Raw genomic sequence first — 26,149 nt, 5'->3', positions numbered from 1 at the left:
GAGATTGGTTCTGGGTCCGGGCACCTGGATAACCCGACCAAGGCTTAGGATTTCGGACTAGGAGCATGACAGGCCCGCTCTGTGGGCTCCTGGTCCAGCTCACGAGGGGGTTGTTGGAAAGGGTCTTAGGGTGAAGGTCACAATGCCTGTTTGTGCCCAGCTGCCCATCGTGAGTGGGCGTGGTCTCATGGGCCATGCACCTGGCTCCCATTCTGAGGGTGGGACTGTCATCTCAACTTTCAGTTTTCTTGCCATGGGGCAGGAGTAGTACTAATTTCTGCTTCAGGGTCCCCCATGGGCAGGAATTTGAGCTAAGTTCTGGGACAGGTACCTGATTACCCAGGTTGCTTCAAGATGATGGCCTCGGGCCAAAGCAGGACCCACCTGCCGGATATGGGGCCCGCTGTCTGGGTGGCTGACCGGAGGTCGGGGCTAGAGCTGTGTCAGACATAGCATTCGGGCAGAGGGCTGCCTATGATATTGGGGTGCCGTTGAGAGCTGTGCAACTGGATCCTCATGTGGGGGTTTCTGTGCAGACCCATAGGGCACTTCTTCTTTCTGGTGGTCAGGCAGTAGGTTGTGCTGTTGCTCCAGAATTCCCAATATGGAGGGCTTGAAGGCGAGGACTGTGAGGACAGAAGCCTGAGAACACAAGCTATGGTTAAGCTCAGTGGCGAGCACATGGCCGTTCCAATGTACAGCGGTTGTTTTGAGATCTCCAGCACCTGAGTATGGTCAAGGGGCAGATGTCTGCTCACGCTGGAGTTTGTATCCATGATGGACAACGAATGGTGGGGTTTTCTCAAGAAGCCTTAGAGATTTTCCCAAGCTGGAGCTTGTGAGCTGCTCCAAACAGCAAGGTGTCCTACTGTGGGACAGGGGAGGTCCGCTTAGAGGGCTCCAGGTTCCCTATATGGAAGATTCGATAGCACAGGTCTCTGAATGGAGGCCTGGGAAGCCCACCTCGTGTTACCATTACAGTTAAGGAACAGGGTAGGCTTGATCCGCTGTCACTGGTTCCAAGTTCCAAGTGATCTTTGTTGATGGGAGTTCTCAGTCTAATGGGTCCCAATGCTGCTTCGTGTCCAGGAGGACCTTAGAATGTGGTGGAGTCCCTGGGCCCATCCTCATTCTCCTATTCTAAGGGTTAGACCCAGTTCCCATAAAAATGATTTCCTTCTCAGGAAAGGAGGGGTTCTCTTGTATGGCTCATGGACCACAGGTCGGACCATATATTGGTTTTCCAGAATAGGACTCTAGGGACAGAGGCCTGAAAACCTAAGCTAGGGTTCTGATGAGGTCCCAAAGGCATGGCAGATTGAATCTTCGGACTCAGCACCATTGACCTGCATGTCTTCCGGGATGTAAGTGCTGAGGCTGTGTCAGACAGTGCATTTTTTTCCAGAGCGGCCTATGAAATTGGGGTGAGGTCAGGGGCCTTGCAGGTTTCTCCTAATATGGAGGGTTTGGGTAACTGAGTTGGGCAGTTTCCTCCAGAGAGCAGGCCCATTGATGTGCTGTGGTTCTGGAGGCCACATCCTGGAGGCCATGTGGTTTAGGGCTCTGGGACCAAAATATTCAGACACAAAATCGGGTACGAGTAAGGGGCGAGGTGAGGGCAGGCCCGATCTGCAGACCCTGAGGGCATCTCCTCGGATTTGAAATTCGGGCGGCTGGGATGCAGAAGTGCAGGCTTTTCTGACTGGATTGTGTCTAGGATGGCCACGGAATAGATGGGTGTCCTCATGTGCCCATGGGAGTTTCTGCCTATCTGGGGTTTCTGACCGGCACCCAAGAGTTTGGTGTCTTACTGGGGAAGGGGAGACTGCGTTTTACCGTGTCAAGGTTCCTGTCAAAACATGGATTCCAGAGATGGGTTCTGGGTTCCGGTGACTGAGTAACCCCACCAAGGCTTAGGATCTGGGCCTAGGGGCCTGACAGTCCCGTTCTGTGGGTTCCGGGTCCAGCCCCTGTGGGGGCTTGTTGGAAATGGGTCTCAGGGTGAGGGTCACAATGCCTATTTGTGCCCTGATCCCCATCCTGAATGGGCGCTGTTTCTTGTTCCATGCACCTGGTTCCCAATCTGAGGGTTGGACAACCATCTCAACATTTAGTTTACCTGCCATGGGGAAGGAGGAGTACTCTTTTGTGCTTCAGGGTCCTCCATGGGCAGGAATTTGAGCTATGTTCTGGAACAGGTACCTGAATACCCAGGTTGGTTCGAGATGACAGACTCAGGTCAAGGCAGCTCACACCTGTAGGATATGGGGCCCGCTATCTGTATGGATGCCAGGTGGTTGGGGCTCGGGCTGTGTCAGACAGAGCATTAGTGCACAGGGTGGCCTATTATATTGGGGTGCCATAGAGGGCCGTGCAGGTGGATCCTCATGTGGATTTTCTGCACAGACACTTAGGGCACTTCTTCTTTCTTGTGGGCAGGCAGAAAGCTGCATTGTGGCTTCCAAATTCCCAATAAGGAGTTCTTACAGGCCAGGAGTGTGAGGATAGAAGTCTGAATAGACAAGCTACATTTAAGCTCAGTGCCAAGCACATTGCCATTCCAATGTGCAGCAGTTTTTTCGAGATCTCCAGCACCTGAGTATGGACGAGGTCAGATGTCTGCTCAGCTGGAGTTTGTATCTATGATGGCCAACGGACAAGATATCCAGCACCTGAATAAGGGAAGTTGAATGAAGTTTGCTCACACTGGAGGTTGTGTCTATGATGAGTGACAAATGGTGAGGTGGCATCAAGATGCCATGGAGGATTCCCTACAATGATGCTTGTGAGATGCTCCAAACAGCAAGATTGTTTTTTCTACTGACAGGTGGAGTCTGGTTTGTTTGCTCCAGAGTCCCCCACGTGGCAAGTATGGATAGCAGAGCTCTTCCGCATGGTTGCCTGGAAATTACACCCCGAGTAACCATTACAGCTGAGGAACATGGGAGGTTCCTTCTGGTGGCTCTGGGGCAAAGTACCAAGGCCTTGAGCTGACACTGAATCTCTTGCAGATGGATCACAATGCTGGTTTTTTACCAGGGAGATCTTAGAATGTGTTAGTAGCTAAGGTGCCATGCAGGATTATCCTACCCTGAAGGTTTAACACAGGTCAAAGAGATATTTCCCCCTCTGGGGACAAGAGATGTAGTGTTGTGTGGCTCAGGGACCACATGTTATATCATAAGTTCATATCCCAGAACAGGCCTCTGAGGACAGATTCCTGAAAACCTAATCTAGGGTTCCAATGAAGTCCTAGGGGCATGTCAGCTTCAATCTTCAGACTCAGGACAGTTGCCGAGATGTAGGTGATCAGAGTGTTTCAGACTGTGCATTTGCGTCCAGAGTGGCCTCCAATATTGCGATGTGCTCAGGGGATTTGCCATGTTCCTCAGCTGCAATGGTTATTCGGGGTGTGCTTTCCAGGCAACCATGCGGAAGAGCTCTGCTATCCATACTTTCCACGTGGGGGACTCTGGAGCAAACAAACCAGACTCCACCTGTCACTAGAAAAAACAATCCTGCTGTTTGGAGCATCTCACAATTAGGTTTCTCCTAATCTGGAGGTTTGGGAAACTGTAATGTATACAGTTTCCTAGGGGATGTCAGGCACAGTGCTGTGGTGTGATTCCAAGGCCCCACCCTGGAGGGCATGTGAGCCATGGTTATGGAGAGAACTCTGCAAACACAGACTTGGGTTAGGGATGATGGCGAGGTGATCGCAGTCCCAATGCGTAGACCTGGAGGGCAGCTCATCAGGAACTGTAATTAGGGTGATGCGAAGGCGGTAGCACAGTATTTTAAATCTGGATTCTATATCCAGGATGGCCTCGGAATGCAGTGTGGTCCCATGAGTCCATGGGAGATTTTACTCCCTAAGGTCCTGGCATCTCCCAATAGTTTGGTGGCTTTTTCAGGGAAGGGAAGAGTGCTGTTTTCCATCTCAGGGGTGCCCGAAAACAGGGATTCCAGAGACGGGCTCTGGGTCTGAATGCTTGGAATATCCCAACAAGGGTTAGGATATGGGCCTAGGGGCATCCCTGGCCTACAAAGCGGGATCCTGGTGGTGCAACTGAGAGGGCTTATTTGACAGCATGCTCAGGCTGAGGGTCACAATGCCTGTTTGGGCCCTAGGCGGCCCTCATGTGTGGTTGTGGTCTCATTGGCCATACACCTGGCTCTAACTCTGAGAGGTGGACACCCATCCCAACAGTTAGGATTCCTGCCATGGAAAAGGTGGAGTTCTCTGTTGTGCTTGAGGTTCCCCCACTGGCTGAGATTCCAGCAAAGTTCTGAGGACAGATGCCTGAATAACAAGGATGAGTAGAGATGACGGAGTAAGGCCATGTTCAGTCCCACATGCTAGATACGGGTCCCGCTGTCTGGTTTGCTGACACTAGGTCGAGGCTCAGGCTCTGACAGACACCATATGAGAGGCCAGGGCAGCCTATAAATCGGGGTTCCTTCGGGGGCCTCGCTGATTGATCCACATGTGGGTTTTCTGGGAAGACTCAACAGGCCCTTCTTCTTTCTATGGGGAAGGCAGAATACCGTGTTGTGACTATGAAATTCCATATCCAGAGGGCTTGGGGACCAGTAGGGTGAGAATGCAATTCTAAACACAAGCTACGGTTAAATTCAGTGCAAGGTGGAAGGCTGTCCCCATCTGCGGCGGATTCTGTGAGATATCCAGCACCTGAGTAAGGGAGGATGTCAGATGTTTGCTCACACTTGAGTCTGTGTCTATGATGACCGACAAATGGAGAGGTAGTGTCAAGAGTCCATGGAGGATTTCCAACGCTGGGGCTTTTGAGATGCTCCAAACAGCAAGGTTTCATTCTACTGGATAGATGGAGTCTGGTTTGTTTGCTCCAGGGTCCCCGATGTGATAAATTAGGTAGTAGAATTCACCTGGATGGATGCCTGGAAAGCACACCTGCATGGTCCATTTCAGCTGAGTAACCTGGCAGATTCGACCTGGTGGCTCTGGGGATAAGTTCCAAGCAGCCTGAGTTGACATGGAGTTTCTTTCTGTTGGATCACAATGCTGGTTGGTATCCATGGAGAAATTAGAATGTTGGTTGGTCAGAGGGCCATGCAGGATTCTCCTACACTGTATCTGGGACACAGCTACCAAGAGCAAGTTATCCTACAGGGGACAGGAGGGGTTCTTTAGTGTTGCTCAGGGACCACATATTGGAATATATAAGTTTGTATTGGGGAACAGGCCCCTGTGGACAGGCACCTGAAAACCTAAGCTAGGGTATTGATGAAGTCCTAGAGGAATGTCAGGTTCAATCTTCTGACTCAGGGCCTTTGACTTTAATGTCTGCTTGGAGGCAGGTGCTCATTGTGTGTCAGAATGCGCACTTGGTACCAGAATGTTCTTCAAAATGGAGGTGGGCTCAGGGGCTTTGTACTTTGCTCCTAATCTTCAGGGTTTGGGCCACAGTGAAGGGAAGAGTTTCCTTCGGGAGGATAGGCACAGCTGTCTGGTGTGGCTCCAGAGTCCTCTTCCTGAGGGCATGTGGGTCAGGGCTTTGGGGACAGAAATCTGCAATTGCGAACTAGGGTTACGGTGTGGGCCGAGGTAGTCATAGGCCCAATCTGCAGTCCCTGAGTGCAGCTCATATTGTACTGAAATTAAGGTGTCATGGAGGCAGTAGCGCAGGCTTTTCTGTCTGGATTGTGTGTCCAGGATGGTCGCAAAATGTAGGGGTGGATCATGGGGCCATGGGAGATTCTTCTTCTCAGGGGATTCTGCTATGATCACAGGATCATAGGTTTCTCTGGGGGAAGGGAAGACTGCTGTTTTCAGTCTCAGGGGACCCCCAAAAGAGGGATACCAGAGACAGGTTCTGGGTGGGAGTCTGGAAATAACAAAAGACGGTGAGTATTTGGCCCTAGGAACATGGGCGGCCTGCTGTGCAGGCTCCTGGCCCAGCTATTGAGGGGGTTTGTTTAAAACAGGCTCATGCTGAAGGTCACAAAGCTTATATGTGCCCAGGTTGGCTCTCATGAGTGACCGTGGTGTTATGACCTATGCAGCTGGTTCCATTCTGAGGGTTGGACACCCGTCTCATCAGCCAGGTTTCCTGCCATTGGGAAGGAGAAGTACACCTGTGCTTCAGGTTCCCCCATAGGCAGGGATTTGAGCTACGGTCTGGGGAGAGATGCGTGAATATCCCAGTTGAGTAGATATAACAGCTTCCTTCCATGGCAGGTCCCTCCTACAGGATATGGGGTCCACTGTCTAAGTAAGTCAGGAGGTCATGGCCCAGACTGTGTCAGACAGCCCCAGTGCCCATGCGGCCTCTGATATTAGGGTGCCATTGAGGGGCATGCAGGTGGATCCTTATGTGGGTTTTCTGTGCAGACTCACCAGGCACTTCTTCTTCTGAGAGGAAGGCAGAATGCTGTGTTGTGGCTCAAGAATTCCTTATCAAGAGGGCTTGGGGTTAAAGGAGGGTGAGGATGGAATTGTAAACACAAGCTATGGTTCAATTCAGTGACAAGCGGAAGGCAGTTACAGTGTGCAGTGGCTGATTTGAGATATCCAGCACCTGAGTAAGGGTGGCTGTCATATGTTTGCTCACACTGGAGTCTTAGTCTATGATGACTGCCAATTGGAGGGGGAGCGTCATGAGGCCATGGAGGATTTCCCACCCTGGGGCTTTTGAGATGCTCCAAACAGCAAAATTTCCTTCTATTGGACAGGGGGAGTCTGGTTTGTTTGCTCCCGGGTCCCCTATATGGAACGTTTGTGTAGCAGAGATCTCCCTCATGGATGCCTGGAAAGCACAACTCCATTGACCATTGTAGCTGAGGAACACGACAGGGTCTATCTGGTGCCTCTGGGGCGAAGTTCCAAGCGGCTTGAGTTGACATGGAGTTTCATGCTGTTGGATCACAATGCTGGTTGTTATCCAGGGAGACGTTAGAATGCTGGGGTGGTAGGGGGCCATACAGCTACCAAGAGCAAGGAACGCTTCTGGGGACAGGAGGGGTTCTGTAGTGTGGCACAGGGACCATATTTTGGAATATAAGTTGGTTTTGGAGAAAAGGCCTCTGGGGACAGGCACCTGAAAATCTTAACTAGGGTATTGATGAAGTCCTAGAGGCATGTCAGTTTCAATCTTCTCACTCAGGGCCTTTGACTTGGATGTCTGCCTGAGGCAGGTGCTCATTGGGTGTCAGAATGTGCATTAGGGCCAGGGCATTCTTCAAAATTGAGCTGGGCTCAGGGGCTTTGTACTTTGCTCCTAATCTTCAGGGTTTGATCAACCGTGAAGTGGAGAGTTTCCTTTGGGAATGTAGGGACAGTCATCCAGTGTGGCACCAGAGGCTGCATCCTGGAGGGCAAGTGGGCCAGCACTTTGGGTACTGAAATCTGGAAAAGTAAACTAGGGTTAGGGTAAGGGCCATGATGATTACAGTCCCAATCTGTAGGCCCTGTGGGCAGCTCATAGAGTACTGAAATTAAGGTGTCATGCAGGCCGTAGAGCAGGCTTTTCTGTCTGGATTGTGTGTCTAGGATGGTCGCAAAATGTACGGTAGTCTTCATGGTGCCATGGGAGATTCTTCATCTCTGGGGATTTTGCCCAGATCCCAAGAGTTTGTGTCTCTGGGGGAAGGGAAGACTTCTATTTTCCGTCTCAGGAGACCCCCAACGAGGGATTCCAGAAACAGGTTCTGGGTGTGGACGACTGGAAAACTCAAACGCATGTGAGGATATGGCCCTAGGAAATGGCAGTCCCATTCTGCGGGCTCCTGGTCCAGCTACCAAGTGGGTTTCTTTGAAATCAATCTCACGCTGAGGGTCACAATGCTTGTTTGTGCCCAGGGAGGCTCCCATGAGTGACTGTAGTCTCATGGTCCATGCAGCTGGTTCCCACTCTGAGGGTTGGAAACCCATCTCAACAGCCAGGTTTCCTGCCATCGGGAAGGAGGAATACTCCTGTGCTTCAGGTTCCCCCATAGGCAGGGATTTGAGCTACGGTCTGGGAAGAGATGCCTGAATATCCAGGTTGAGTAGATGTAATGGCTTCGGGACACGGCAGGTCCCACCTGCTGGATATGGAGCCCAGTGTCTGCATGGCTGACTGGAAGTCATGGCTCAGGCAGTGTCAGACAGAGCCTGAGTGCCCATGGCGGCCTATGTTATTAGGGTGCCGTCGAGGGCCATGCTAGTTGATCCTCATTTAGGGTATCTGGGCAGACTCACCAGGCATTACTTCTTTCTGTTGGACAGGCAAATTCTGTGTCATGGCTCCAGAAATCCATATCAAGAGGGTTAGGTGACCAGGAGGGTGAGGATGGAATTGTAAACACAAGCTACGGTTATTCAGTGCCAAACGGAAGGCAGTTTCAAGGTGCAGTGGTTTATTCGAGATATCCTGTACCTGAGTAAGTTCGGATGTCAGATGTTTGCTCACACTGGAGTTTGTGTCTCAGATGACCACCAAATTGAGGGGTGGCTTCATGAGGCCATAGAGGATAAACACACTGGGGTTTCTGAAATGCTCCAAACAGCAAGGTTTCCTTCTACTGGACAGGGGGAGTCTGGTTTGTTTGCTCCAGGGTCCCCCGTATGGAAAGTTATGGTAGCAGAGCTCTCCCTTATAGATGCCTGGAATGCACAACTCCATTGATCATTGCAGCTGAGGAACATGGGAGGTTCAATATGGTAGCTCTGGAGCGAAGTTCCAAGCGGCCTGAATTGACATAGAGTTTCATGATGTTGGATCACAATGCTGGTTGGTATCCATGCATGTATCCACGGATACAAGCATGGATACGATGAATGTATGTTGGTATACATGTTAGAATGTTGGTGTAGTCAGGGGTCCATGCAGGATTCTCCAACACTGTGTCTTGGACACATATACCAAGAGCAAGGTATCCTTCTGGGGACAGGTTTGGTTCTATTGTGTGGCTCAGAGACCACATGTTGGAATATAAGTTGGTATTGGAGAACAGGCCTCTGGGGACAAGTGACTGAAAACATAAACTAGGGTATCGATGATGTCCTAGAGGCATGTAGGTCCAATCTTCTGACTCAGGGCCTTTAACTTAGATGTCTTCCTGGAGGCAGGTGCTCATTGTGGTCAGAGCGCTCATTTCGGTCCAGAGCATTCTTTGAAATTGAGGTCGGCTCAAGGGCTTTGTACTTTGCTCCTAATCTTCACAGTTTGGGCAACAGCGAAGGGCAGAGTATCCTTCAGGTGGGTAGGATCACTCGTCGTTATGGCACCAGAGACCCCATCCTGGAAGGCATTTGGGCCAGGGCTTTGGGGACAGAAATCTGCAAACGCGAACCTGGGTTAGGGTGAAGGCCAAGGTGACCACAGGCCTGATCTGCAGGCCGTGATTGCAGCTCATAGTGTACTGAAATTAAGATGTCATGGAGGCGGTAGCATAGGCTTATTTTTTTCTGAATGTGTGTCCAGGACAGCCATAAAACATAGGGGAGTCTTCATGGGTCCATGGGAGATACTGCCCAGCTCCCAAGAGTTTGGTGGATACTGGAGGAAGGGAAGACTGCTGTTTTCTGTCTCAGGGGACACCCAAAAGAGGGAACCCAAAGACAGGTTCTTGGTCTTGGCGCCAGGAAATCACGAACAAGGTTGAGAATTTGGCCCTTGGGACATGGCAGGCCCGCTCGGCGTGTTTCTGGTCCAGCTACCGAGGGTTTTTTTTTTTAAAGAAGTCTCACGCTGAGGGTCACAATGCCTGTTTGGGCCCAGGATGGCTCCCATGAGTGGCTTAGCCTACTGGACAGTGCAACTTGTTCCCACTCTGAGGGTTGGACACCCATCTTAACAGTCATGTTTCCTGCTTTGGGGAAGGAGGAGTACTCTTGTGCTTCAGGTTCCCCCTTAGGCAGGGGTTTGATCTTTGTTCTGGGAACAGATGCCTGAATACCCATGTTGAGTAGAGCTGATGGCTTCAGGCCATGGTTGGTACCACCTGCTGTATATGGGGCCCACTGTCTGCGTGGCTGTCTGGAGGTCATGGCTCAGTCTGTGTCAGACAAAGCCTGAGTGCCCATGGCAGCCTATGATATTAGGGTGCCATCAATGGCTATGCAGGTGGATCCTCATGTGGGGTTTCTGGGCAGACTCACCAGGCACGTCTTCTGTCTTTGGGGTAAGCAGAATGCTTTGTTTTGTGCCCAGAATTCCCTGTTAAGAGTGCTTTGTGACCAGTAGGGTGAGGATGGAATTGTAATCACATTCTATGGTTAAATTCAGTGCCAAGTGGAAGGCAGCCAGTGTGCACCGACCTAGATACCAGCACTTGAGTAAGGGCGGATGTCGATGCTTTCTCACAAAGGACTTTGTGTTTATGATGACCACCAAATGGAGGGGTGGCATCACGGGGCCATGGAGGATTTCCCACGCTGGGGCTTGTGAGATGATCCAAACAACAAGGATTCGTTGTACTGGACAGGGTGAGTTTGGTTCATTGGCTCCAGAGTCCACGTATGGACAGTTTGGGTAGCAGAGCTCTCTAAAATGGATGCCTGGAAAGCATACCTCCATTGACCATTGCAGCTGAAGAACATGGCAGGTTCAATCTCGAGGCTCAGGGGTGAAGTTCCGAGTGGCCTGAGTTAACATGGAGTTTCATGCTGTTGGATCGTAATGATGGTTTCTATCCAGGGAGACGTTAGAATGTTGGGGTGGTCAGGGGCCATGCAAGATTCTCCTACACTGAGTCTTGGACATAGCTACCAAGAGCAAGGTATCCTACTGGGGACAGAAGGGGTCTGTTGTGTGGCTTACGGACCACATGTTAGAATATAAGTTGGTATAGGAGAAAAGGCCTCTGGGGACAGGCGTCTGGAAATCTAAGCTAGGGTATTGATGAAGTCCTCGGGGCATGTCAGGGTCAATCTTCTGACTCAGGCCGTTTGACCTGGATATCTGCCTGGAGGCAGGTGCTTCTGGTGTGCCAGAATGTGCATTTCAGTCCAGAATTCTCACAATTGAGGTGGTCTCAGGGGCTTTGTACATTGCTCCTAATCTTCAGGATTTGGGCAACAGTGAAGGGCAGAGTTTCCTTTGGGAGGATAGGCACAGTCATCCTGTGTGGCTCCAGAGTCCCCTTCCTGAGGGCATGTGGGCCAGGGCTTTGGGGACAGAAATCTGAAAACATGTACTAGGGTTAGGGTGAGGGCCGAGGTGGTTACAGGCCCAATCTATAGGCCCAGAGGGCAGCTCATAGTGTACTGAAATTAAGGTGTCGTGGAAGCAATAGCGCAGGCTTTTCTATCTGGACTGTGTCCAGGATGGTCGCAAAAAACAGGGTTGGCTTCATGGGGCCATGGGAGATTCTTTGTCTCTGGGGATTCTGCCCAGCTCCCTAGAGTTTGGTGTCTCTGGGGGAGGGAAGACAGCGGTTTTCCGTCTAAGTGGACCCCCCAAATGAGGGATTCCAGAGATAGGTTCTAGGTCTGGGCACTTGGCAATCACGAATGAGGGTGAGGATTTGCCCCTAGGGACCTGGCAGGCCTGCTCTGCAGGCTCCTGGTCCAGCTACTGAGGGTGTTTGGTTGAAAGCAGGATCATGCTGAGGGTCACAATGCCTGTTTGTGCTCAGGGCAGCTCCCATGAGTGGCCATGGTCTCATGGGCCATGCAGCTGCTTCCCACTATGAGGTTTGGACACCCATCTCAACAGCCGGGTTTCCTGCCTTCATGACGGAGGAGTACTCATGTGCATCAGGTTCCCCCATACACAGGGATTTGAGTTACGGTCTGGGGAGAGATGCCTGAATATCCAGGTTGAAAATATGTGACAGTTTCAGGCCAAGACAGGTCCCACCAGCAGGTTATGGGGCCTACTGTCCATGTGCCTGACTGGAGGTCGTGGCTCAGGCTGTGTCAGACAGAGCCTGAGTGCCCATTGCAATCTATAATATTAGTTGCTGTCGAGGGCCATGCAGGTGGATCCTCATGTGAGGTTCTGGGCAGATTCACCAGGCACTTCTTCTTTCTGTGAGGCATGCAGAATGCTGCGTTGTGGCTCCAGAATTCCCTATCAAGAGTACCTGGGAACCAGGAGCGTGAGGATGGAATTGTCAACACAAGCTACGGTTAAATTCAGTGCCAAGCAGAAGGCAGTTCCAGTGTGTAGTGGCTGATTTGAGATATCCAGCACCTGAGTAAGGGTGGATATCAGATGTTTGCTCACACTGGAGTTTGTGTTTATGATGGCCACCAAATGGAGGGGTGTGGTCTGGAGGTCTTGGAGGATGTGCCATGCTGTGACTTGTGAGATGCTCCAAACAGCAATGTTTCATTCTACTGGGCAGGGCGAGTCTGGTTTGTTTCCTCCACCGTCCCCATATGGAAAGTTTGCATAGCAGAGCTCTCCCGTATGAATGCCCGGAAAGCACACCTCCGTGGTCCATTTCAGCTGAGTAACATGGCAGGTTCGATCTGTTGGCTCTGGGGAAAATTTCGTTCCAGCTTGAATTGACATGGACTTTCATGCTGTTGGATTACAAAGCTGGTTTTTACCGAGGCAGATGTTAGAATGCTGGGGTGCTCAGGGGCTATGCAGGATTCTCCTACACTGAGTCTTGGACAAAGCTACCAACAGCAAGGTATCCTTCTGGGGACAGGTGGGGTTCTTTAGTGTGGCTCAGGGACCACATGTTGGAAAATAAATTGGTATTGGAGAACAGGCATCTGGTGACTGGCACCTGAATATCTAATTTAGGTTATCGATGAAGTCCTAGGGGCATGTCAGGTTCAATCTTCTGACTCAGGGCCTTTTACCTGGATGTCTGTCTGGAGGCAAGTGCTCATTGTGTGTCAGAATAGGCATTTCAGTCCAGAGCGTCCTTTGAAACTGACATGGGTTTCAGGGGCTTTTACTTTGCTCTTAATATTCAGGGTTTGGGCAACAGTGAAGTGTAGAGACTCCTTTGGGAGGGTTGGCACAATCATCTGGTATTGCACCAGAGGCCCCATCCTGGAGGCCATGTGGGCCAGGGCTTTGGGGACTTAAATCGGCAAACGCGAACTAGGGTTAGGGTGAGGCTCGAGGTGATCACAGGCCTGATCTGTAGGCCCTGAGGGCAGCTCATATTGTACTGAAATTAACGTGTCATGGAGGCGGTAGTGAAGGCTATTTTGTCTGGATACTGTGTCCAGGATGGTCGCAAAATATAGGGGTGACTTTATGGGGCCATGGAAGATTCTTCATCTCTGGGTATTCTGCGCAGCCCCCAAGAGTTTGGTGTCTCTGGGGAAGAGGATACTGCTGTTTGCAGTCTCAGGGGGGAACCCTAAAAGAGATTCTGGAGACAGTTTCTGGGTCTGGGTGCCTGGAAAACACCAACGAGGGAGAGGATTTGGCCATAGCAACCTAGTAGGCCCGCTCTGCAGAATCCTGGTGCAGCTAACGAGGGGTATTTTTTTGAAAGCAGGCTCACGCTGAGGGTCACAATGCCTTTCTGTGCCCAGGGCATCTCCCATGAGTGACTGTGGTCTCAAGGGCCAAGCAGCTAGTTCCCACTCTGAGGATTGGACACCCATTTCACAGGCCAGATTTCCTACCATTGAGAAGGAGGAGTACTCTTGTGCTTCAGGTTCCCCCATAAGCAGGTATTTGAGCTAAGTTCTGGGGACAGATGCCCGTATAACCAGGCTGAGCAGAGATGACAGTTTCGGGCCACACAAGGACCCACTTGCAGGATATGGGTCCCAATGTCTAGGTGGCTGACTGGAAGTTATGGATCAGGCTATGTCATACAGAGCTTTAGTGCCCATGGAGGCCTATGATATTAGGGTGTTGTTGAGGGCCATGCAGGTGGATCCTCATGTAGGGGATCTAGGCAGACTCACCAGGCACTTCTTCTTTCTACGGGGCAGGCAAAATGCTGCATTGTGGCTCCAGAATGCCCTATCAAGAGGGCTTGGGGACAATTAGGGTGAGGATGGAATTGTAAACATAACTATGGTTAAATTCAGTGCCAAGCGAAAGGCATTTGCAATGTGCAGGGGCCTATTCGAGATATCCAGCACCTGAGTAATGGCAGATGTCAAATGGTTGCTCACATTAGAATTTGTGTCTATGATGACTGAAAAATGGAGGGGTGGCATCAATCGCCATGGAGGATTTTCCACACTAAGAGTTGTGACATGCTCCAAAGAGCAAGGCTTCCTTCTACTGGAAAGGTGGAATCTGGTTTGTTTGCTCCAGGGTCCCCCATGTTGAAATTCTGGATAGAAGAGCTCTCTGACATGGATGCCTGGAGAGCACACCTCCATTGATGATTGCAGCTGAGGAACATGGAAGGTTCATTCTGTTGGCTCTGGGGCGAAGTACCAAGGATGATGAGTTAACATGGAATCTCCTTCAGATGGGTCACACTGCTGGTTTGTTACCAGGGAGATCTTAGAATGTGCTCGTGGCTAAGGTGCCATGTAGGATTCTCTTATCCTGATCGTTTGACACAGGTCAAAGAGCACGGTTACCTTCTGGGGACAGGAGATGTTCTGTTGTGGCTCAGGGACCACATGTTGTATCATAAGTTGGTATTCCAGAATAGGCCTCTGAGGACAGATGCCTGACAACCTAATCAAGTGTTCCAATGAGGTCCAAGGGCATGTCAGGTTCAATCTTCTGACTCAGGAACATTGACATGGCTGTCTGCCTGGATGGAGGGGATCAGGTTGCTACAGACTGTGCATTTGCATCCAGAGTGGCCGCTAATATTGGGGTGGGCTCAGGAGCCTTGCAGGTTTCTCTTAATCTGTAAGGTTTGGGCAACTGTAATGGGCACGGTTTCCTTGAGGATAGCAGCCACAGTCGTTTGGTGCACCTCGAGTGAGAGGGCATGTGAGGCATGGTTTTGGGAGTGATGTCTGCAAACACAAATTCTGATTCAGGTTAGTCTAGAGATGATCACAGGCCCAGTACATAGACCTGGTGAAGGGCAGCTCGACAGGAACTGTAATTAGGGTGACTGGAAGTTGGTAGCACAGACTTTTCTATTTGGATTGTGTGTCCAGAATGACCTCGGAATGCAGGTGAGTTCTCATGGGTTCATGGGAGACTTTTCCGCTCTAAGGATTCTGGCAGCTCCACATAGTTTGGTGGATTTTTCGGGGAAAGTAAGAGTGCTGTTTTCCATCTTAAAGGTGCCCCAAAACAGGGATTCCAGAGACAGGCTCTGGGCCTGGGTGCTTGGAATATTTCACCAAGGGATATGATTTTGGCCTACGGGCAAACCAGGCCTGCAATGCGGGATCCTGGTGGTGCAAATGAGAGGGCTTGTTTGAAAGCATGCACAGGCTGGGGGTCACAATACCTGCTTCTGCCCAGGGTGGACCTCAGGAGTCGGCGTGGTTTCATTGGCCATGCAACTGGCAGCCACTTTGGGAATTGTACATCCATATCAACAGCCAGGTTTCCTAACATGGGGAAGGAAGAGTTCTCTATTGTGCTTCAGGTTCCCCCATTGGCAGGGATTCCAGCAAAGGTCTGGGGACAGATGCCTGCATACCAAGGATGGGTAGAGATGATGGATTTGAGCCATGGCCGATCTCATATGCTGGATAAGGAGCCGGCTCTCTGGGTGGCTGACAATAGGTCGGGGGTAAGGCTATGTGAGACACAGCACTAATGGCCAGGGCAGCCAATAAATCGGGGTTCCCTAGAGGGCCGAACAGATTGATCGTCATGTGGAGTTTCTGGACAGACTCACCAGGCATTTCTTCTTTCTATGGGGAAGGCAGAATGCTACATTGTGGCTCCAGAATTCCCTATCAAGAGGGCTTGGGGACCAGTAGGGTGGGGATGGAATTCTAAACACAAGCTTCGGTTCAAATCAGTGCCAAGAGGAAGGGATCTCCAATATGCATCCGCTTATTCTAGATATCCAGCACCTGAGTAAGAGCGGATGTCAGATGTTTGCACCCACTGGAGTTTGTGTCTATGATGACGGACCAATGGAGGGGTGGCCTCAAGAGGTCATGGAGGATTTCACACAATAAGGCTTTTGAGATGCTCCAAACAGCAAGGCTTCCTTCTACTGGACAGGTGGAGTCTGGTTTTTTTGCTCCAGGGTCCCCCATGTGGAAAGTCTGAGTACCAGAGCTCTCCTGCATGGATGCCTGGAAAGCACACCTCCATTGACCATTGCAACTGGTCATGAGGAACCAGTTGCAACTGAGGAACTGGCAGGAACATGGCAGGTTCGTTCTGGTGGCTCTGGGGCAAAGGACCAAGGCCTTGAGTTGACATGGAATCTCTTGCAGATGGGCCACAATGCTGGTTTGTTACCAGGGGGATCTTAGAATGTGCTGGTGGTTAAGGTGCCATGCAGGTTTCTCATACCCTGAGGCTTTGGCTCAGATCGAAGGGCACGGTTTCCTTCTGGGGACAGGAGATGGTCTGTTGTGTGACTCAGGTACCACATGTTGTATCCTAAGTTGGTATTCCAGAACAGGTCATGAGAACAGATGCCTGACAACCTAATCTAGGGTTCCATTGAGGTCCTAGGGGCATGTCAGGTTCACTATTCTGCCTCAGGAACATTGACATGGCTGTCTGCCTGGATGTAGGTGATCAGGGAGTTTCAGACTGCACATTTTCGTAGAGAGCGGGCGCCAGTATAGGGGTAGGCTCAGGGTTCTTTCAGATATCTCCTAATTTGGAAGGTTTGGGCAACTTTGAAGTGGACAGTTTCCTTGGGAAAGGCAGGCACAGTCCTGTGGTGTGGCTCCACAGACCGTATCCTGGAGCACACGTGACCCATGGTTTTGGGAGAGAAGTTCTGCAAAGTCAAATTCGGGTTAGGGTGTGTGGTGAGGTGATCACAGGCCCAGTGAATAGACCAGGAGGGCAGCTCATCAGGAACTGTAATTAGAGGGCCTGGAAGAATGTAGCACAGGCTTTTCTATCTGGATTGTGTGTCAAGAATGGCCTCAGATTGCAGGTGTGTTCTCATGGATTCATGGGATACATTTCCTCTCTAAGGATCCTGGCAGCTACCCATAGTTTGGTGGCTTTTTCGGGAAGGGAAGAGTGCCGTTTTCCAATTTAGGGGTGCCGCAAAGCAGGGATTCCAGAGGAGGGCTCTAGGTGTGCTTGCCTGGAAAATCCCACTAGGGGTTAGGATTAGGGCCGGGCATATCAGACGTGCAGTGCGGGATGCTGGTGGTGCTTGTTTGAAAACCTGCTCAGACTGAGGGTCACATTGTCTGTTTGTGCGCAGGGTGTCCCTCAAGTGTGGGCATGGTCTCATTGGCCATGTAGCTGTATCCCACATTGAGGGTTGGACACCCATCCCAATACCCAGATTTCCTGACATGGGGTAGGAGGAGTTCTCTATGTGCTTCAGGTTCCCCCATTGGCAGGAATTCCACCAAAAGTCTGATGTCAGATGTTTGGTGGGAAAGGTGCCCGAATACCAAGGATGGGTAGAGATGACGGATATGTCCCTGGTGGGTCCTCACATCATGGATATGCGGCCCACTCTCTGGGTTGGTGACACTAGGTCGGGACTCAGGCTCTGTCAGACACACCACTAGTGGCCAGGGCAGCCTATAAATCGGGGTTCCCTCGAGGGCCCAGCAGATTGATCCTCATGTGGAGTTTCTGGGCAGACACACAAGGGACTTCAATTTTCTATGTGTAAGACAGAATGCTGCCTTGTGGCTCCAGAATTCCTCCTCAAGAGGGCTTGGGGATTACGAGGGTGAGGTTGGAATTGTAAACACGAGTTACGGTTCAATTCACTGCCAAGCAGAAATCAGTTCCAACGTGCAGCGGCTGATTAGAGATATCCACCACTTGAGTAAGGACAGATGTCAGATGTTTGCTCACACTGGAGTTTGTGTCTATGATGACCTACAAATGGAGGGGTGTCGTCAAGAGGCCATGGAGGATTTCCCACGTTAAGGCTTGTGAGATGCTCTAAACAGCAAGGATTTCTTCTACTAGGCAGGTAGAGCCTGGATTTTTTGTTCCAGGGTTCCCCATGTGGAAAATTTGGGGAGCAGAGCTTTCCTACACAGATACCTGGAAAGCACAACTCCATTGACTATTGCAGCTGAGGAGCATGGCAGGTTCGTTCTGGTGGCTCTGGGGTGAAGTACCAAGTGTCTTGAGTTGACATGTAGTCTCAGAAAAATGGGTTACAATGCTGCATTGTTACCAGCGAGATCTTAGAATGTGCTGGTGGCTAACGTGCCATGCAGGAGTCTCCTACACTGATGGTTTGGCAAGGTCAAAGAGAACGGTTTCCTTCTGGGGACACGAGATGTTCTGTTGTGTGGCTCAGGGACCACATGTTGTACCATAAGTTGGTATTCCAAAAGAGGTCCCTCAGGACAGACACCTGAAAACCTAATCTAGGGTCCAATGACTTCCGAGGGGCATATCAGGTTCAATCTTCTGACTCAGGACCATTGACTTGGCTGTCTGCCTGATGTAGGTGATCAGGGTGTTTCAGACTGTTAATTTGTGTCCAAAGCAGACGCCAGTCTTAGGGTGGGCTCTGGGGTCTTGCAGGATTCTCCTCATCTGGAAGGTTCAAGCAACTGTGATGGGTACAGTTTCCTTGGGGATGGCAGGCAGAGCCCTGTGGTGTTGCTCCAGAGACCCCATCCTGGAGGGTATGTGAGCCATGGTTTTGGGAGAGAAGTCTGCAAACACAAATTCAGTTAGGGTTAGTGGCGAGGTGATCGGAGACTCAATGCGGAGACCTGGAGGGCAGCTCGTCAGGAACTGTGATTAGGATGACTGGAAGGCGGTTGCCCAGGCTTTTCTATCTGGATTGTTTGTTCAGGATGGCCTCTGAATGCAGTTGTGGCCTCATGGGTCCATGGGAGATTTTTTCTTTCTAAGGATAAAGGTGGCTCCCCATAATTTGGTGGCTTTTTAGAGGAAAGGAAGTGTTGTTTTGCATCTTAGGGGTGCCCCAAAACAGGGATTCTTGAGACGGGCTCTCTGTCCCTTACCCTGGAAAATCCCACCAAGGGTTAGGATTTGGGCCTAGGTGTGTACCAGGTCTGCAATGCAGGATCCTGATGGTGTCACTGAGAGGGCTTGGTTAAAAGCACACTCAGGCTGAGAGTCACAATGAGTGTTGTGCCCAGGATGGATTTCTGGAGTGGGCTTGGTCTCATTGGCTATGCAGCTGTCTCCCACTTTGAGGTTTGGACACCCATCACAATACCCAGGTTTCTTGCCATGGGGAATGAGGAGTTCTCTATGTGCTTCAGGTTACCCCATTGGCAGGGATTCCATCAAAAGTCTGGCACCACAAAGGTGCCTGAATACCAAGGATGGGTAGAGATGACAAACGTGTCCCATGGCGGGTCTCACATGATGGAATTGCTGAATCTAGGTCAGGGCTCAGGCTCTGTCAGACACAGCACTAGTGGCCAGGGCAGCCTGGCCTGATTCCTGAGGGAATCGGGGTTCCCACATGGGCAGAGCAGATTGGTTCTCATGTGGTGTTTCTGGGCAGACTCACCAGGCACTTGTTCTTTCTATGGGGAAGGAAGAATGCGGCGTTGTGGCTCCAGAATTCCCTATCAAGGGGGCTTCGGGACCAGTAGGGTTAGGATGGAATTGTAAACACAAGCTCCGATTCAATTCAGTGCCAAGCGGAAGGCAGTTACCATGTGGAGCGGCTTATTCGAGATATCAAGCACCTGAGTAAAGGGCGGATGTCAGGTATTTGCTAACACTGGAGTTTGTGACTTTGATGACTGACAAATGGAGGAGTGGCGTCAAGATGCCTTAGAGGATTTCCCACGCTAAGGTTTGTGTGATGCTCCAATCTGCATGCTTTCCTTCTACTGGACAGTTGGAGCCTGGTTTGTTTTCTGCAGGGTCCCTCATGTGGAAAGTTTAGGCAGCAGAGCACTCCTGCATGGTTGCCTGGAAAGCACACCTCCATTGAGCATTGCAGCTGAGCAACATGGCAGGTACATTCTGCTGGCTCTGGGGCGAAGTACTCGTGGCACTCAAGCAACCAAGCCTAAGGAAACCCCCATATGCTGATACTGGAAACCAGGCCTCTGAGGAGAGATACCTGGAAACCAAAGTAATGGATCCGATTAGGGCCTAGGAGTCTGTCTGGTTCAATCTTCTTCTCTGGGGACATCTATCTACGATTTGAGTGGAGGTAGATGCTCAGCTGGTGTCAGACTGCCCTTGTTTGTCCTGGGCGGACTTCATTATTGGGATGGCCTCGGGGACTTTGGAGGTTTCTCCTAATTTGTAAGATTGTGTACAATGGAATGGGCAGAATTCCTGTGGAGTGGGCCGGCACAGACCTGATGTGTGGCTCCAGGAGCCCCAGCCTGGAGGGTGTGTGGGTCAGGACTGTGGGGACAGAAGTCTGAAAACACAAACTCGGCTAAGATTTGGGGACGTAGGTATGGCAGGCCCAATATAAAGACCGTGAGGAGATCTCTTCGGGATATGAAGAAAGAGCGAGTGTGAGGCGCTTATTCAGGCTTTTGTCTCTGCATTACGTGTCAACAATGACTGGAATGTTGGGGAGGCCTCATGGGCCAAGGACGAGTCTTCCTCTCTGTGGATTTGGCCCGATCCCAATTGTTTTGGGTCAATCTGTGGGATGGGAGGAGTAATTTCAGTTTTGTTACCTCAGGCATCGGAGGCATCGTTGGCAGGCAGAGTGTTGCATTATAGTTCAGAAATTGCCAAACTGGAGGGCTTGTGGGCCAGAAGTGTGAGGATGGAAGTCTGAGAACACAAGCTAGGCTTAGGTTTCTGGGCGAGGGCACGGCAGGCACACTCTGCAGAGCTGAATTGAAATCTTGTGCATCTGAAGTCCGGGCGAGGATCAGACGATCTCTCAGTTTGGAGTTTCTGTCCCTGTAGGCCCCTTCATGAAGGGTGGGGGATCACGAGGCCATGGAGGTTTCCCCACCATGGGAGTTGTGAGATGCTCTAAACTGCAAATATTCTTCTGCAGGACCACTGAGACCTGTTGGTTCGCTCCAGGACTTCCCATATGGAACAATTCTGAGCAGGGTTCTAAGGATGGATGACTTGGCAGTCCGCCTCTCATTCCAATGGTCTCCTAGCAAAAAGACAGTTTAGATCTCCTGGATCTGGGGGAGCAACCGAGGGGGTGAGTTGAAATGGACTCTCCTGCGGATGGTACTAATGTGGGTTTGTGTCCATGGAGACCTTGGAATGAGGCGATGGAACCGAGGCCCTGAAGGGTTCTCCTAACCAGAGGCTTTGACACAGCTCCAATGTGCAAGTTTCCCATGTGGAGACGAGATTTGTTCTGATGGGTGCCTCAAGAAACAGCCATATGCAGGTATTGGAATCCAGGCCTCTGAGGAGATATGCCTGGAAACCAAAGCAATGGATCCGATTAGGGCCTAGGGTCCAGTTCTTTCCAATTTACCTCTGGGGACATCTGTCTATGGGTCTGAGTGCAGGCAGATGCTCAGATGGGCTCAGATTGCCCCTGTTTGTCCTGGGCAGCCACCACTATTGGGATGACCTCGGGGACTTTGGAGGTTTATCCTATTTTTAGGGTTGTGGTCAATGGAATGGACATAATTCCCTTGGAGAGGGCAGGTTCAGTCCTCAGGTTTAGCTCCTGTGGCCTGAGCCTGTAGTGTGTGTTGGCCAGGGCTGTGGGGACAGTTGTCTGAAAACACAAACTCGGGTTAGGTTTCCGGCTGTAGGTATGGCAGGACTGATCTACAGACTGTGAGGAGAACTCTTTGGGATAAGAACAAAGGGCGAGAGTGAGGTGCTTGCTCAGGTTTTTGTCTCTGGATATTGTGTCACCAATGGCTGTGGAATGTCCAGGTGACCTCATGGGCAATGGATGAGTCTGCCTCTATGGGGATTTGGCCCGATCCCAAGAGTTTGGGGTCATTCTGTGGGTTGGGAGGAGTCCGTTTTTGTTTGTTTGTTTGTTTGTTTTTGTCTTTTTTACCTCAGGTGTCCCACCAAAAGAGGGATTTCAGAACAGAGCCCTGGGTGCTCGCTTCGGCAGCACATATACTAAAATCAGAACAGAGCCCTGGGGAAGGGCGACTGGACATCCAGAAATCTGGTTAAATTTGGGGCCTAGGTCCATGGCAAACCCATTATGACGTCTAATGGTCCAGCCACTGAGAGGACTTACTAGAGGACAGGATTCACGCTAGGGTCACTATGTGTGTTTATGCCCTCGCAGCACTCAAGCATGGGCGGGGCCTCATGGTGTACGCTGGTTTCCCCTACACTGGACGCTGGACAACATGCCAACCACAAGGTTTCTTGCCATGGGGAAGGAGCAGTTCTGATTTCTGCATCATGTTCACCCCTTCACAGGCTTTGGAGGTAAGGTCTAAGTTCTGAAGCTTGAAAAGCTAGGTTGGGAAGAGATGACAAGCAAAGGCCATGGCGGGTCCGATGTACTCAGTGTGCGGTCAGCTGGATGGGTGTTGGTCAGGAGTTGGGCACAGGCTGTGTCAGACAGTGTATTAGTGCCCAGGTTAGACTATATAATCTGGGTACAGTAGAGTGCCGTGTAGGGCTATCCTTATTAGGGGTGTCTGGTAAGCTCCACTAGGCAACATTTTTCTTCTGGAGGGCAGGCTGAGTGCTTTATTGTGGGTCCGGAATTGCCAGACTTGAGGGTTTTGGGGCCAGGAGTGTGAGGACGGAAGTCTGAGAACACAAGCTAAACTTGGGTTTCAGGGCGAGGGCAAGGCAGGCACACTCTGCAGAGCTGAATTGAGATCTTGTGCATCTGAAGTCAGGGCGAGCATCAGACGTTGGCTCAGTTTGGAGTTCCTGTCCATGATTTCCCCTTCATAAAGTGGGGGGGGGGCTCACAAAGCCATCAACGTTTTCCCACGTTGGGAGTTGTGAGAAAGGCAAAATGCAAGGATTCCTTCTGCAGAACATTTGAGACCTGTTGGATGGTTCCATGATGTCCCATACAGAACGACGCCACAGCAGGGTTCTACGGATGGATTCTAAGGGTTCTAAGGCGGGCCTGGGCAGCCCGCCTTGCATTCCAATTGTCTCCTAGCGACAAGACAGTTTCGATCTGCTGGCTCTGGGGGAACAACCAAGGGGGCTGAGTTGAAATGGACTCTCCTGCAGATGGGTCCTAATGTGGGTTTGTGTCCATGGAAAACTTGGAATGGGGTGGTGGCACCGGAGACCTGAAGGAGTCTCCTAACCGGGGATTTTGAGACAGCTCCAAAGAGCAAGATTCCCATGTGGAGACAAGATTTGTTCTAATTGGTGCCTCAGGAAACCCCCACATGCTGGTATTGGACACCAGGCCTTTGAAGAGAGATACCTGGAAACCAGAGCAATGGATCCAATTAGGGCCTCGGTGCCTGTCCTGTTCAAACTTCTTCTCTGGCGACATCTGTCTATGGTATGATTGGAGGTAGTTACTCAGCTGGTGTCAGACCTCCCCTGTTTGTCCGGGCAGCCTACACTATTGAGATGGCCATGGGAACTTTGGATGTTTCTCCTAATTTGTACGAATATGGACAATGGAATAGGCAGAATTCCCGTGGAGTGTGTAGGCACAGACCTGATGTGTGGCTCCAGGGGCCTCAGCCTGGAGGGTGTTTGGGCCAGGACTGTGGGGTCAGATGTCCGAAAACACAAACTCAGCTTAGTTTGGGGATGTAGGTATTGCAGGCCCGATCTACAGACCGTGAGGAGAACTCTTTGGGATATGAAGAAACAGCGAGTGTGAGACACTTGCTCAGGCTTTTGTTTCTGGATTTAGTGTCAACGATGGCCGTGGAATGTCGGGGAGGCCTCATGGGCCATGGACGAGTCTTCCTCTCTGTGGATTTGGCCCAATCCCAATTGTATTGGGTCAATCTGTGGGATGGGAGGAGTCCTTTCAGTTTTGTTACCTCAGGTGTCCCACCAAAAGCAGGATTCCAGAGCAGAGCCCTGGGGAAGGGTGACTGGACAACCAGAAATCTGGTTAAAAATTGGAACCTATGGGCATGGCAAGCTCAATATGCCTTCTAATGGTCCAGACACTGAGAGGCCTTACTTGAGGACAGAATTCACAGTGAGGGTCACAATGTGTGTTTATGCCCTCATGGCATGCAAGCATGGGCAGGGACTCATGGTGCACACTGCTTTCTCCTACACTGAATGTTGGACCACATTGCAACCACATGTATTCTTGCCATGGGGAAGTAGTAGTTCTGATTTCTGCATCTCATTCACCCCTGGGCAGTGACTGGAGTTAAGGTCTAGGTTCTGAAGCCTGAATACCGAGGTTGGGAAGAGATGATGACCTAAGGCCATGGTGCATCCATGGGCTCAGTGTGCCACCAGCTGGCTGGCTGTGGGTCTGGAAGTCTAGGCTCAGACTGTGTCAGAAAGGGCATTATTGCCCAGGGAAGCCTGTATAATTGGGGTACAGTGAAGTGGCGTGCAGGTTGATCCTCATTTGTGGTTTCTGGGTAGCCCTAGAGGGCAATGTTTTTCTTCTGGAGGGAAGCCAGGGTGCTGCATTGTAGTTCTGGAATTGCCAACCTGGCGGGCTTGTGGGCCAGGAGTGTGAGGATGGAAATCTGAGAACACATGCTAGGCTTAGGTTTCTGGGTGAGGGCACGGCAGACACACTCTGTAGAGCAGAATCGAGATCTCATGCACCTGAAGTCAGGGCGAGGATCAGATGATCTCTCAGTTTGGAGTCTCTGTCCCTGATGTACCCGTCATGATGGTTTTCCTTCTGCTTCAAGTTTTTGAAACAGCTTCAGGAGAATAGGTGTTACTTCTTCTTTGAATGTTTGGTAGAATTCCCTAGGGAATCCATCAGGTCTTGGGCTCTTGTTTTTTGGGAGGTTTTTGATCACTGCTTCAATCTCATTACTAGATATTGGTCTCTTCAGGTTATCAATTTCTTCTTGGTTCAAATTTGGGAGTTTATAATTTCCCAGGAATGCTTCCATTTCATCTAGGTTGTTAAGCTTATTGGCATATAACTGTTAATAATAACTTCTGATGATTATTTCTTCATCCTTGGTGTTCGTTGTGATCTCTCCCTTTTCATTCATAATTTTATGAATTTGGGCTTTCTCTCTTTTCTTTTGGATTAGTGTGGCCAATACCTTTGTTTATTGAAGGAAAAAGAATCTCTTGATCAATCCTTCCATTATTACACTCATGTTTGATGATACATAAAATATATATATAGAAGTCTATAAAATGTTTCAAAATTCTGAAGTTATTCAAACATTCATTGTAAAGGTTTAATGAAAAATTAAAGTTTGGAGAAGTACCTAAAGCAGAAAAACCTATTGAAGACTGATATAACTCCTCATGCTCCCATTCTTGCTCCTTTGAGCACTCATTCTAGTCCGAATTGTTTTTCCACTCTGCAGACTACACAGCCATAAACTGATGTCTGCCACAGTCATGGCCTTCGACACACCCCAGTCTACCTTCATGAGAGGGCCCCCAAGTGATCTCCTCCCAGAGATGATGAAACTGGATGATTTCTGGAAAGCTACTATATACGTATAATACTATACCCTCAAACAGCCAAGTGGAAATTCTAGTAAAGTCCAGGGCCTGCAGAAGGGGTCCTGCAAAAACTGGCACTGTAAAGGGATGGTTACAAACCCTTAGCAGAATTAGCTCCTTCCAAATCTCTCTGTCTGCAGTGCTTGATCCAGAGTGGATAATAAAATTTCACATTGTCTCATCCTTTTAAATCCAGACCCATCCCTATGGATCCCTCTCTCACAGAGATAGGCTATTGCCTTCTTGCTGGTGGCATCCTGCATAATTGTTCTTAGCTTTCTGCCTGCTGGGGACCTGCGGCTGGTTGGTTCCTTCCTTTGGCTCTCACTGTGAGTGACTCTGGATCTTGGGAGAGAGTATCTCTGCACCCCCTTAGGGAACCCATCTTATACCCAAGTGCAGTCGTTCCATACTGCCAAAAATCCTTAAAATTCAAATTTTGCACCCAGAGGGAAGGAAGCAAATTGAAACTATTATGCTGCATAGGTTGGATCAACATAGGATGTCATTTCATATAAACACAAGTCTTTGAGTCATTGAGAGCAACTTTCCTCACAAATATGAACAGAACTATAAATGAAGCTCTTTCAGCAATTCAGAGTTCCCCTATTCCTTTTCCCAAT

The sequence above is a fragment of the Neovison vison genome, chromosome 5, assembly GCF_020171115.1.
Source record: "Neovison vison isolate M4711 chromosome 5, ASM_NN_V1, whole genome shotgun sequence".
NCBI classification, from domain to species: Eukaryota; Metazoa; Chordata; class Mammalia; order Carnivora; family Mustelidae; genus Neogale; species Neogale vison.
The sequence above is the reverse complement of the archived record's forward strand: the minus strand, read 5'-3'. Positions refer to the sequence as shown.